The sequence below is a fragment of the Solenopsis invicta genome, chromosome 7 (assembly GCF_016802725.1).
Source record: "Solenopsis invicta isolate M01_SB chromosome 7, UNIL_Sinv_3.0, whole genome shotgun sequence".
NCBI lineage: Eukaryota > Metazoa > Arthropoda > Insecta > Hymenoptera > Formicidae > Solenopsis > Solenopsis invicta.
In genome coordinates, this window is record NC_052670.1 from 14,889,143 (window position 1) to 14,902,297 (window position 13,155).

Here is a 13,155-nt window from a genome sequence, read left to right on the forward strand (position 1 = left end):
CACAATAGGGTATAACATTCAAATAGTTAATAGTAAAACATTCGGATATTAAGTGTTCGGAGAATGGAACTTAGGCTGTGGAAGGCTCTACTGTATTTACTCATTTTTTTAATCTCGCTGAGTATTTTCGAGACATAGAGAGCACCGTATCATTTCGATGACCTTTCCGATTATCTCTACGTGCGTACTTGCGTGAATAAGCTTGTATTTGTATGTTTACATTATTCTATATATGGTCATGTATAGACTTCTGATTGACGATTGGTTCTAACACTAATCTTCGAAACAAGTATATGTGACTTTCGCCGGGTATATCAAGTTTGATGCCGAAAAATCAGTCGCATTTAAGCAGACACACGAAACACTAGCTGCTTCGCGTAAAATAAAGACGTCGATTGTTAATAAGTCAAGAGAAGTTACTTTGTGGGGCTACTATCCATAGCAGTATCAGTGTTCAAATAGAACTGTAAGTTTTTATCACTGCCATTTTTGTCATTTTAATTTGTTGACACTTCCGGGTCATATTAGGATTTACTTGTATTGTTTATTTTATAATTTGGAAAAATTTTTTTAAGGTTTGTAAAACATTTATTATAATTAACAAAATAAAACACATTTTTCATATATTTTATTCATAAATACATTAATAACATATAAATACAAACTTTTATTGATTTTTAATGTGGAATAACATCTAAAATAACATTTTTGTTACTTATGTCATTTGAAAAAGGAAAATATCAAAAAGAGTCAATAAAATACAATAATTAAATTATATTTTAAATAAGTTTTTTAAATCCTATTAAATAAATATTTAATGAAAATAAATATTAAACAAGCATATAAAATAATTGTGTGCAAAATGTGTTTTAAATCAAATTTATAAACCAAAGAACGCGTATGTAAATTATCTACCATCGTGTTTGGCAAACAATTATTACTTATTGTAAGAAACAGTGGAAATGATACTGAATACATAAACAATTAAACGAGTACTACTTAAAAGTTGATTTTTAAATAAATTGTCAATCTGCACGTGTTTAATATTTATAACAAATTTATATACTATGTAACACGAGAAACATTAAAAATAAAATCATAAAAAGGTCGAAAATGTCGAAGGTAGATATGTTCTGACTGATAATAATTTTTATAATTGTATTAGCTTGGTAAAGCGAATGGTAAAGTGAATATTTCTATATGGTAAAAATTGTAGCGTTTTTTCTAACGAGTACAATGATGTATGATATATCTAATTTATTTATAAATCATATATAAGTTATGTCGGTTTAAAGTTTCGCGGGCGAATAGTATTATTTCAGTTTTGCCCCTGCGATGTGACTAACTTCCGACACGCGCTTTGACGATTGACAAAACAAAAAACTCTAACAAATTTTTAATAAAATTATGAAAATTATTATCTATCAGGATATATCAAGCTTTTACATATTATTTTGTTATAATTATTTAAAAATGTTTTTCGTATTTTATAGTATGTAAATTTGTTATAAATTTATATATAAATATTTATCGCTATATAGGTATATAATATATACAGGTATGGCAAGTAACGAGTTACGGTAAGTAACGCCGTTACTCGTTACTCGTTACATTTTATAATTTGGTAATAATGTTACAATTTTCCATAACAGTAATAGTAAGGCCAAGGTTGGAATAATCACTTTTAACAATTAACTTGTTATCATTATGCATTACTTATTAAAAAATATTAACTTAAAATTTTGCTCGTTACAAATCAAAGTAACGCGTTACTTTTTGCGTTACTTTTCCTCGTTAACGTAACGAGTCAACTAACTAGTTACTTTTTTCAATGAATGTTGCATAATGACAACAAGTGGTTTGTTAAAGAATTGTTTTCCAACTTTACCGTTATTATTATTATAGAGGAGAAGATGGTACTATTTTTAGCGATCTGGATCAAACTTTAATGGATTTGGCCAGATTTCCGAGTTCCGATGTAGAAACAGTATTGTTATTGCTACAGTCACTCCTTTTGGAATGACATTATTTCCTAAAATAAAAGAGATAAACTATTATGAATTGCATTGACTTTAATACATTGATTAATCAATCAAATATTTGAATTTTTTAATATTGTTTTTAATGTCAAAAAAATTCAGTACAAAAAAATCATTATGTTTGGCTTTAAACATTTGTTAATGTTTACCGTTACATTACAAATTGCTAAGAAAAAAAATCATAAAAATAATATATATGTTACCAAACTGTTTATTCTTTACACGTAAAATGTATAAGTATCTCCTCTGCAGATCGCAAAAAAGAACTGAGGCACTGTACTTGATTGTGTCCATTGTTTTTACGCTGTTTACCTTTCATTTTCTGAGAACAGCAGTTAATATAATTTTTTGTTCTATTAATGCGAACTTCTGGCCTATGCAGCTTCTTGGTCCACTGCTGAATGGAATAAAAGCACATTTTTGCCTGTTGTAAGAATTTTCCAGAAGGAAGCGATCTGGATCGAACTTGTTATCATTATGCATTACTTATTAAAAAATATTAACTTAAAATTTTGCTCGTTACAAATCAAAGTAACGCGTTACTTTTTGCGTTACTTTTCCTCGTTAATTGATTAATCAATGTATTAAAGTCAATGCAATTCATAATAGTTTATCTCTTTTATTTTAGGAAATAATATCATTCCACAAGGTATTACTGTAGCAATAACAATTATGTTTTTACATCGGAACCCGGAAATCTGGCCAAATCCATTAAAGTTTGATCCAGATCGCTTCCTTCTGGAAAATTTTCGCAACAGGCAAAAATATGCTTTTATTCCATTCAGCAGTGGACAAAGAAGCTGCATAGGCCAGAAGTTCGCATTAATAGAACAAAAAATTATATTAACTGCTGTTCTCAGAAAATGAAAGGTAAACAGCGTAAAAACAATGGACACAATCAAGTACAGTGCCTCAGTTCTTTTTTGCGATCTGCAGAGGAGATACTTATACATTTTACGTGTAAAGAATAAACAGTTTGGTAACATATATATTATTTTTATGATTTTTTTTCTTAGCAATTTGTAATGTAACGGTAAACATTAACAAATGTTTAAAGCCAAACATAATGATTTTTTTGTACTGAATTTTTTTGACATTAAAAACAATATTAAAAAATTCAAATATTTTATTTACATCCAATAGTAGACAAATTATATTAATTATTTAATGCTTTTTAACCTTTAAACGTATCATTGGGTCTGGAAAACTTTGTGCAAAATTTTGATCGCTTATGCTATGTGAAGGGAGAATGATCGAGATAGAAGATTCGGATTAGGAGAAGAGGAGAAAATTAGACGTCCTCCTCTACATTGATCGCCACATTGACTTGACTGGCTCAAAGCTCAACTAGAATTCAAACGGCAAGGAGGGAAAGTTTTTTGTCATCATATTCTCCATGTTAGACCGAGTGGGATCAACTTTTTTTTATAGGTAAAAAATAATGTAAAACTAATTTTCTTTTAAGTTTTACTATAAATTCTTAATCTTTGCATCTTTGGCTTAAGTTTTACATAATAAAATAATACATTAACATAGTTTTTATTGCATAACTAAAGAGTCAACAAAAGAAATTGTCCTATTTCAACTTTTCTCAAGTTTAGATAGGTGTCTAAGCGAAGTGTGGCCGGTGCAAGGTGACATCTGTCCTCATGGCACGCGATCCACGAACAGAAGAGGCTACTGCAAGGTGATCCTGCAATGGCCTCGGGAAGAGTAACCCTTCCTGTGAGTTGAAGTTTCGCCTGCTCTCTCTCTCTCTGTTATATGTTAAAGTGTCAACTGTTACTTTTAAAATAGATTTTTTTTTAACGCCGTACGTTTTTCTTTCGCCGAATTAATTTTTGACACTTTAACCTGACTTTTCTTACAAATTTGACGTGATGGAACAATTTGCTTGCCGGATTCGTGTTCATCAGCGCGCAAAAATACATCGAAAATGATAAAGTTTATTCAAACAACAGTAAAGAAGTCTAAAAACGGAGGCCTGTGTAATTATATAAATTTGATTTTTTGAAGTTTTGGTGTTTCAAATGTTGATGCTTTCACCTGCCCTAAATCTAGAAACCGGTTCTAGAAGAAAATGTTGACCCTTCGAGAGGGAGTGCTTTCTCTTTTCTTCTAATGTCTCTTCTGTTTCTGTATCATTATATTTTTCTGGTTGCTAAGTACTGCATTCAGCTTTTGCAGACAAAACTTTTTTTTGTTTTTTCAGAGAAATATTTAAAGTTTAGTTTAGACATCTCTTCATATATCTATTTAAATATGATCTATTTTATATGGTTTATTTAAATAACAATTTTAGTCTCAAAGTTTTAAATATATTGTATGAAATTTGTCTCCAAAATATATTAAAATCTTATTATTAAATATTTATAAGTTTAAATTAAAAAAAAATATTTTTTTAAATCGTTGATATTTTATGCTTGTATACATAACTAAATGTTTACATTTGTTGTGTAATATTTACTTAAATAATAATATAATTAGCTGAGGTAACATTATATAAGATAATAAACTTTAATCCTTAATTATTTTGCTAAGAGCAAGTAATTTTTGTAACGTAAAAAAATCTTTCTAATTGACTTTTGAAAGAAATGTTTTGATTAAATTTTAATTAAAAATAATTCTTTGAGTACATTCTATATGATTTTTTATTAATTTATTTTTTATTATATTTAAATTGATTTTAAATATTTTAAAGTCTGCTACTATATAAACTTATTGTTAGTCTAGGACAGTTCCAATGTCTGTCCTCAAGTTTGATAGTCTGAATTTATATTGTTATTAGTTATCACAATTTGTTGTACTGTTGTACTATTAATTCATTCAAGATATCTCATGTATTTTTCATTAATGTAAGTAATCATTTAATAATTATTCCTTTCTTGATAATTTAATAAATTGTTAATTATATATTAGCTTTATGATATTAAATATTGTATTATAATTAGAAATTATTTTATTCTTAAAATAATGCACAAAAATACTTGTCATTTTTGCTCACTTTTTCTATTATAAATTACAAAATAATCATTATTGTCTGAAATGAATCACTATCAGAAACAATTTCCTGAGCTGACATAAAATTTATAAATATAATATGTAGAAGATTATGATGAAATTATGTTTATTATAATATGATAAAAACGACCAAAGTAATCTTTCAATCGTTAAAGTATTAGGTGCGCAAATTAATTTGGTGCATTTTTTGCGAAGCAATCGTCTTTAATTGAAACTTTTAATTAAAATGCGAAAAGAGTGCTCCGTCTCAAATGCTACTTGTCGATCGCCGTGTTCACAGTTGTTTCATGAGGTCATAATGCCTTCTTCGTCAAGGCATATTGAGTTTTGAGCACTTAGAGATACACATGTACGAACTACAAAGTGGTGAAAAAATATTTAGTTTTAAAACAGAGTTATGATACAAAATGTAAAATACGGAATTAATTTGCACACCTAATAGTAACAAAGTAACATTCTTTATCAAATTTTTAAAGTAATTAAGACTATGAAACAAAATTATCTTTATTGTTTTCACGTTCATCTTTGGGTAAGTGAACATCCTAGATAGACAAAAAGATGTATCCTATGATCTATCCTCTTTCAAGAGCAATTCTAGTACTCATTGATTGAAGTCTTGAACATGTTTTAATCATTGGATGCTGAAACTGTTCTTAAAATAAGATCCGCATCGATTGACGGCTAAGATTAAACTTTGATCAATGGATGCTGGAACTGTTATTGAAAAAAATGACAGCAACTTGATAGCAACAACTTAGCAAGTACTAAATTAGATGTTGAAATGTTGCTATTTATTTGTTATTAATAGAATTGGAAATTACTCGAGTGCAACCTTACGGACAAAATGCTGTCTCACCTTGTCCCGAGTTTATCAAACTTGGTTGCTGCAACATTGTTGGCAACATGACAACAAACTCACTGCATTTGGCTACCTGAGTTAATGGGTGCTGGGACAAACTTTATTCTTTCGAGAATAGAGTCCGCGTTGATCGACGTTCTTTATCGAGCTTAGATCAATGGGTGCTGGGACTGTTCTCGAAAAAAATGACAGCAACTTGATAGCAACAACTTTGCAAGTACTAAATTCAATGTTGAAATGTTGCTATTTATTTGCCATTAATAGAATTGGAAATCACTCGAGTGCAACCTTACAGACAAAATGCTGTCTCACCTTGTCCCGAGTTTATCGAACTTGGTTGCTGCAACATTGTTGGCAACATGACAACAAACTCACTGCATTTGAATGTCTGGGTCAATGGGTGCTGGGACTGTTTTCTTTCGAGAACAGAGTCCGCGTTGATTGACGCTTTTAATCAAGCTTTAATTAATGGGTGCTGGGACTGTTCTTGAAAGAAGATAGAGTCCGCATTGGTCCACGACTAAGATTAAATTTTAATTAATGAGTGCTGGAATTCTTCTTTCGACAACGGAATCCACGTTGTTTGACGCTCTTATCGAACTTCAATCAATATGTGCTGGAGGATGCTTTTGTCTATGTGGGATGCTAGGTTATCCAAAAATGAATTCGAGAACAAAAAAGTAATTTTGTTTTTGCTTAATTAGTTTTAATTATTTTAAAAGTTACTTAAATATGTTACTATATATTTTAATAAAATATTACTTTTGTCGCCTGTTCTATCCAAAAAGCAATCACTTTAATTTTTTTCATCCAATTATTGGATAACAGCACTGGAAATAAATATTATTTTTATTTTTTATATTAATGTTTAAAAGTATGATAATACATTATAAATATTATAAATACATCTAAAAATATTATGTTACAAATTGGAATTAAATTAAAATAGGTTTTTATAATTTGCGAATTATACAAAACGTCAAATGAAAAAAAATGTATTCTCAAGAAAATATTTAGCATTAGAAGAAGAATTAGAAGTAAAGAGTATTAAAAGTAAAATGAGACGTTTCTATAAGAAAAGTAAGTGCAATATTTAATGTTCCTAAAGCTACATGATTTGAAAAATATAAAAACAGTATTTTAGTAAAAACGACTAAAAAAAAAGTTTTTTAGAAAAAGCAAAGTTGAAGAAATTTTGTAATATTATATTATAATACTAATGTTGAATATTTTATTCACATATAAATGAAAATGAGTTTACTAATTTTATCATTGTTTATATTTTTTTTTTATATATTTTTAATATCAGCAAACTGATTGTCACATTGTGGACAGACATTAGGACAAGTTATGCGGATATTGAGACGCTGACGCAGGTGTTACAGACTATTCGGATATTGATACTCGTATATATGTAAACATGTACAAAAATATTTACGAATATTTAATAAATTACAAATTGATAACCACTTTTTTCTTTATTTCTTTCTTTATTTCTTTTATTTTTTATCTTTTATTTTTTATTTTGATTGATCAAGGCAATCCTGTCCTTAAACAATTGCTGAGTAATGTTTGCGTCAAGTTTTGCGTTAATTCCATTTTCTGATCTTATTATAATAACTTCTTTTGCGGTTCATTGAAGAAGACTCGAATTAGACAAACTTATTGAGACAAAATGGAAATAGATTGTATATTTATTATCAATAAACGTACCATAAAACACCAACAAATATACCGTAAAGCATAATTAATGCTAACTATGACACGCGTGCTTATTTCCTCGATATTACTGACTCAGAAGACGTTAAACAGGAACGATTGTTAGGAGATCTGTTCACATTATTTCGATTACAGGTACTATCACAGGTACTATCTTCAACTATGTATATATAAATCATGCATTATAATTTAATCTAGTAAGACAGAATAATTTAACTAAATCTTAAATAGAGATTAAATATGTGCACTCTAACAAACAAGTAATTTATCAGCTTAAACTTAATTAATTTTTGAAAAGGAAACAAATAGTTATGAAGAGAACTCTGCCATGCATACGTACATACATGATTACTGCGTTTGATTTTTATAATATAGTAGAGATATATTTTTAAGGTTGACGATATCGCATCGGCTCCTAAATCGCACCACCTTGCGTATAAATTCAACTACAGTACTTGTACACTCTTTGCAGTATTATTTGATAACGACATAACATTATCATTATTCTCTATTCATCTCAACACGTTAAGAACAATAGAAATTTTGTAATTAATATTTGAAAAAAAATGATAACTTCGTTGCTATTTTTCAACACATTTCGTAGCTTGATTGCAAAAAAGGTAAAACAAATAATCAAAATTTTGATAATTTGTAATAATCACAATATTATTAAAATTAGATTAGCAAAGTTCAAATAACTTTGTACTCATATTTGTAAATTAAATAAATAAATATTTGTAATTTAAATAAATAAAGTTTGACAAAATGCTTTAGTCTCTTAAATCGCACCATGTCTTGGTTTCCTAAATCGCACTATTGCTTTGATCGTGGTTATATACATAAAATCAAATATAATAATCATACAAGCATACATTGTAATAATATTGCCATAATGTAACAATGTTATTACAATATTATTGAAAAATTATCGAAATGATGACATTGACTGAAATTATACTTAGTTTACAATATTTATCTCCAACATAAATAAAATTATGCTTATCTAACGCATTTTTACTCGAGAAGGAGGAATCTAGCAGAAAAAGTGTCATTTTACTCCAGGAAGAGTAATATTAACCTGTGGTGCGATTTAAGAGACTAGTTGCCTAAATTGCACTATTTGAAGGCTTCTTAAAAATCGTCATTTAAAAATTTATGGCAATACATACAATTCTGAAAAAAATAAATATAAAAGAAGGAATGTTGTACTTCATTATAACGTAAGAAAATTAAATATTGTTGTGCCCGTTCGGCCGAGCTTGAGAAGCTGGCCGAAAGAAGATCTATCGATCGGACAAAAGAAACGCGGCCGGCTTTTGTTCTGTTCTGGACACGTAGCTGTCAAGCGACATTTGGCTAATTCCGCTTTCAGTAAATTGTATAAAATTATTTAATTAAAGTCAGTGTTCTTTTGTACAAAAGAGAGAGTGTAGTTATTTCGTGCTGTGTGCTCGCGCGAGTGTTTTTGTGTGCTCGTCTCGTCGAGCATAACAATATATTCCTCATAACTTCTTAGTTATAAGCTTTTATGTCAAAAATGGGACGATTTCGGTAATCTTACCCTAATTCTTCGAATTCAACTAGAATGTGCGCCGAATTGTTTTCCAGTCGTAACACAGCATGTCGAATAAGAATAAGACACACATCTTATCTATACATTTACCATCATTTACATTATAATTTAACTATATCTTATGTATGATCAGATAACATTCCAAACTTCAATCAGCTCTTTATTTCCATTTTTTTAGTGTCGTTCACTGTCTGATTGTTGGTTCTTTCATTAATATCCCAACATACCACTGTTGCTTATTCTAATAAAGCATAGCTAATCGCCAATTCTCTTCCGCAGATCATGAATCTGTATGTTGGGATATCAATGAAAGAACCAACAATCAGACATAGCCAATCGCCAATTCTCTTCCGCAGATCATGAATCTGCGGAAGAGAATTGGCGATTGGCTATGCTTTATTAGAATAAGCAACAGTGGTATGTTGGGATATCAATGAAAGAACCAACAATCACTGTTGCTTATTCTAATAAAGCATAACTAATCGCCAATTCTCTTCCGCAGATCATGAATCTGCGGAAGAGAATTGGCGATTGGCTATGCTTTATTAGAATAAGCAACAGTGATATGTTGGGATATCAATAAAAGAACCAACAATCAGACAGTGAACGACACTAAAAAAATGGAAATAAAGAGCTGGTTGAAGTTTGGAATGTTCCTAGAGCGATTGTTTAAAAATTATTTTTCATGATTCTACTTTGTCAAACAATGACTCTTAAGTGCTATAAACTAGAAAATAAAACGCATCGTACGAATACGAACGTCGGAAAGCACTCTTACGTTCAAAAAACCACACTTCGAAGCGCTCTAAAAATTCTCCCGACTCTAAAATCGATTTGTACCATTTGCCCCTCAGCTAAAAGGCGTTACTAACTGGTACAAATCAATTTTATAGTCAGGAGAATATTTAGAGTGCTTCAAAGTGTGGTTTTTCGATTATAAGGGTGCTTCCGACGTACGTATTTGGTTCAAGTATTTTTTATCCGTTAGCTGGTAATTAGTAATGCTTCGTAGCGGAGAGGCAAATGGTACAAATCGATTTTAGAGTTGGGAAAATTTTCAAAGCGTTTCGAAGGGCGGTTTTTTGATCATAAGGGTGCCTTCCGACGCACGTATTCGGTCCGAGTATTTTTTATCCGTTAACTGGTAGTTCGTAGTGCCTTTTAGCTGAGGGGCAAATGGTACAAATCGATTTTAGAGTCGGGAGATTTTTTAGAGTGTTTTGAAGGGAGGTTTTTCGAGCGCAAAGGTGCTTTCCGACGTTCGTATTCGCGTTTTGTTTTCTAGTTTATAGCACTTAACAGTCATTGTTTGACAAGGTAGAATCATGAAAAATAATTTTTAAGAAATCGCTCTAGGAACGTTCCAAACTTCAACTAGCTGAATTTTATTAGTATGGTTTTTTAACCGAATATTTTATATTGAAATATTTCTTTGATAGATCGATTATCACTCTAAGGGGCGATGTTTAGAACATTAAAGACATTATTTTATACTTGTTGTTTAATGTTAAACAGGGATAAAATGATATTTTTAATGAAATTTTTAATGGTATTTCTAAAGTTTTTGTACACGGAAGAATTCTAAATCAGAAAAATTCAAAACAATGGAAAATTAAAAATATATAATTTTATAACAAGATACTGTGTTTTTTTAAACTAAACTAATTTATTAAAATTATTTTTTATAAACAGCCATATTACAACCAATTTTTTTCTTCCACCGATTATGCAGTGCAAAATCTAATGCATAAATTTTTAATTTTCTATTGTTTAGAATTTTCCTGCGTTCAGAAGCTTTAGAACTTTTATTAAAAATATTATTTTATCCCTGTTTAATATTAAACAACAAGCATAAAATGTCTCTAATGTTTCTAAACACCGCTCTTTAGAATGACAATCGATTTATCGAAAAAGTATTTTGAAATAAAAATTTCGCTTAAAAAATCATTTTAACAAAATTCCATGTTATTGTTTTAACTTTGTATAACTTGAAATGCATACGGCCCAATAAAAAGTTAAATAACAAAAAAAACACTCGAGTGTATGTACCTTCGTGTGATAATACACTTAAGTTTAAGAATAATGAGGAACTCTATGTAATTGAATGTTAAAAGTGTACCTTGAAAAAGTTTGGAAGTGCTCAAAAGTAAAAATGCCTTATAACAATTATTAGTCATTATATATTGGCATATTAGCATCAATAAAAAACGGCGGGCTAAACAAATAACTCCATAAGCAATTATTAGAATACATCGCCTACGGAAATGATAGGAATAGCCATATTGTCGACAGTAGCCATAATATCCTCTTTTTTTTACTTATTTTATTAGTTGTTATAATTATATTTGTCTGTAGTTAGACATAAAATTTTAAATAGATATTGCAGCAGGAAACATTAATAACAGAAAAATAGAATAGACCAGACAGCGCATAGATACATCTCTGTGGTCACAATTGAAACAAAAAATCTCTCTCTCTCTCTCTCTCTCTCTCTCGATTTTCTTTGTACACATTATGGCCTTCCATTAATAAAAACTGTATGGGTTATATTTACTCTTCGTTATTCTCCTTCCCTTTTCATTAAGTTGTTTGATACTGATAAAAACACTGCAAAGTTCCGTTTCGTTTTACATAACATATTTGAGCGCGATTATTAAGAGCGTTGATCAAAAGTCGGCAGAGTAAAGTAAGCTAGAGTGCAAGTTTATATAAAAATTTCAAAATTTTTGTAAGTTTGTTCGTGAAAACAAGGTTTTATATTCACTATAACTTACATTCATTATCGTCGCTATGACGAATAAGTGTGAGATCACGCATTACGCTTGGCAAGAACTAACTAGCGAGGACAAAAAATATGCAGCAATACATTTGAACGAGACCAACGAGACTAGAAAGAATGCCATCGCAGAGATTAAACGATGGATTAAAGAAAATGACAACTTGCCCGCACAAATTGGTAAGAATGATAGTGGTCACATAATAAACGCGTTAAAATATGATCACTTAATGAAATTCAAATACACTTCATTAATTTTGGAACAATAAAACGAAATACAACTTATCAGCGTCGAATAACGTTACTTCTGATATTCAGCTTGTTGAATGAGTTGAGGAATAATACATGTTTGAAAACAAAACAAAAGAATAGATGATAAAAGAAAAAAATAAATTAAAAGAAATAGAATAGATATTGCACTTTAATCAATACATAAAAAAAGTAAAATTATATTAAGATATAGTATCGGAAGAGATGTGATATATAGTGGAATTATCAAGAAACTTTATCGTATTATTACATTTTACTAGTTTTTAAAAGTTCCTTATTTATTTCTTTACCTGTTTATTTTATTGAGAAAAAGAGAAGAAATCATTTTACATATTCAAAATATAAATATGTTTATTGTGGTACATGAATTATTAATAAAGATAAAACAAAGTTTGAATACTATTATGTAAGATTACGACACAAAACATGAAAGAAAAATACAATCCATTATCTTATTTACAATTAGGAGGCCAACGATTAAATTCAACAATGTGTACGTAACGAACATTATCTTTGTGTTTACTATATAGCTTGTCCTAAAACGCATATTCTACGCGAGATAAACGCAGGCGCATATCGATATACACGGGCAAGACAAGAATGTGAAATAAGAAGTAGGAATTAAAAATCTTCTATTTAAAAAATTCAAGGTGACCTCTACCCAATCAGTAGACAATGTTTTTTAAATATTTATTTTTCATTATAACGTTTTTTAAATATTAAAATATTAAAATATTTTTAAACATTTAAAAAACGTTATGATGAAGAATAAATATTTAAAAAACATTTAAAAAGCATTGTCTATTGATTGGATAGAGGTCGCCTTAAATTTTTTAAATAGGTTTTTAAATCCTATTTTCTATTTCACATTCTTGCATTGCCCGTGTACATTGATATG

At 29.3% G+C, this 13,155-nt stretch overlaps 1 long non-coding RNA gene across 1 annotated transcript; it reads left to right on the forward strand.

Annotated features, from left to right (window-relative positions):
* The first annotated feature begins 314 nt into the window (after positions 1-314).
* LOC120358206 lies at positions 315-4,297 on the forward strand. Its single transcript, XR_005575173.1, has 3 exons — positions 315-466; positions 3,284-3,470; positions 3,636-4,297. It is a non-coding gene; the product is annotated as an uncharacterized LOC120358206 (long non-coding RNA).
* The last annotated feature ends 8,858 nt before the right edge of the window (positions 4,298-13,155 follow it).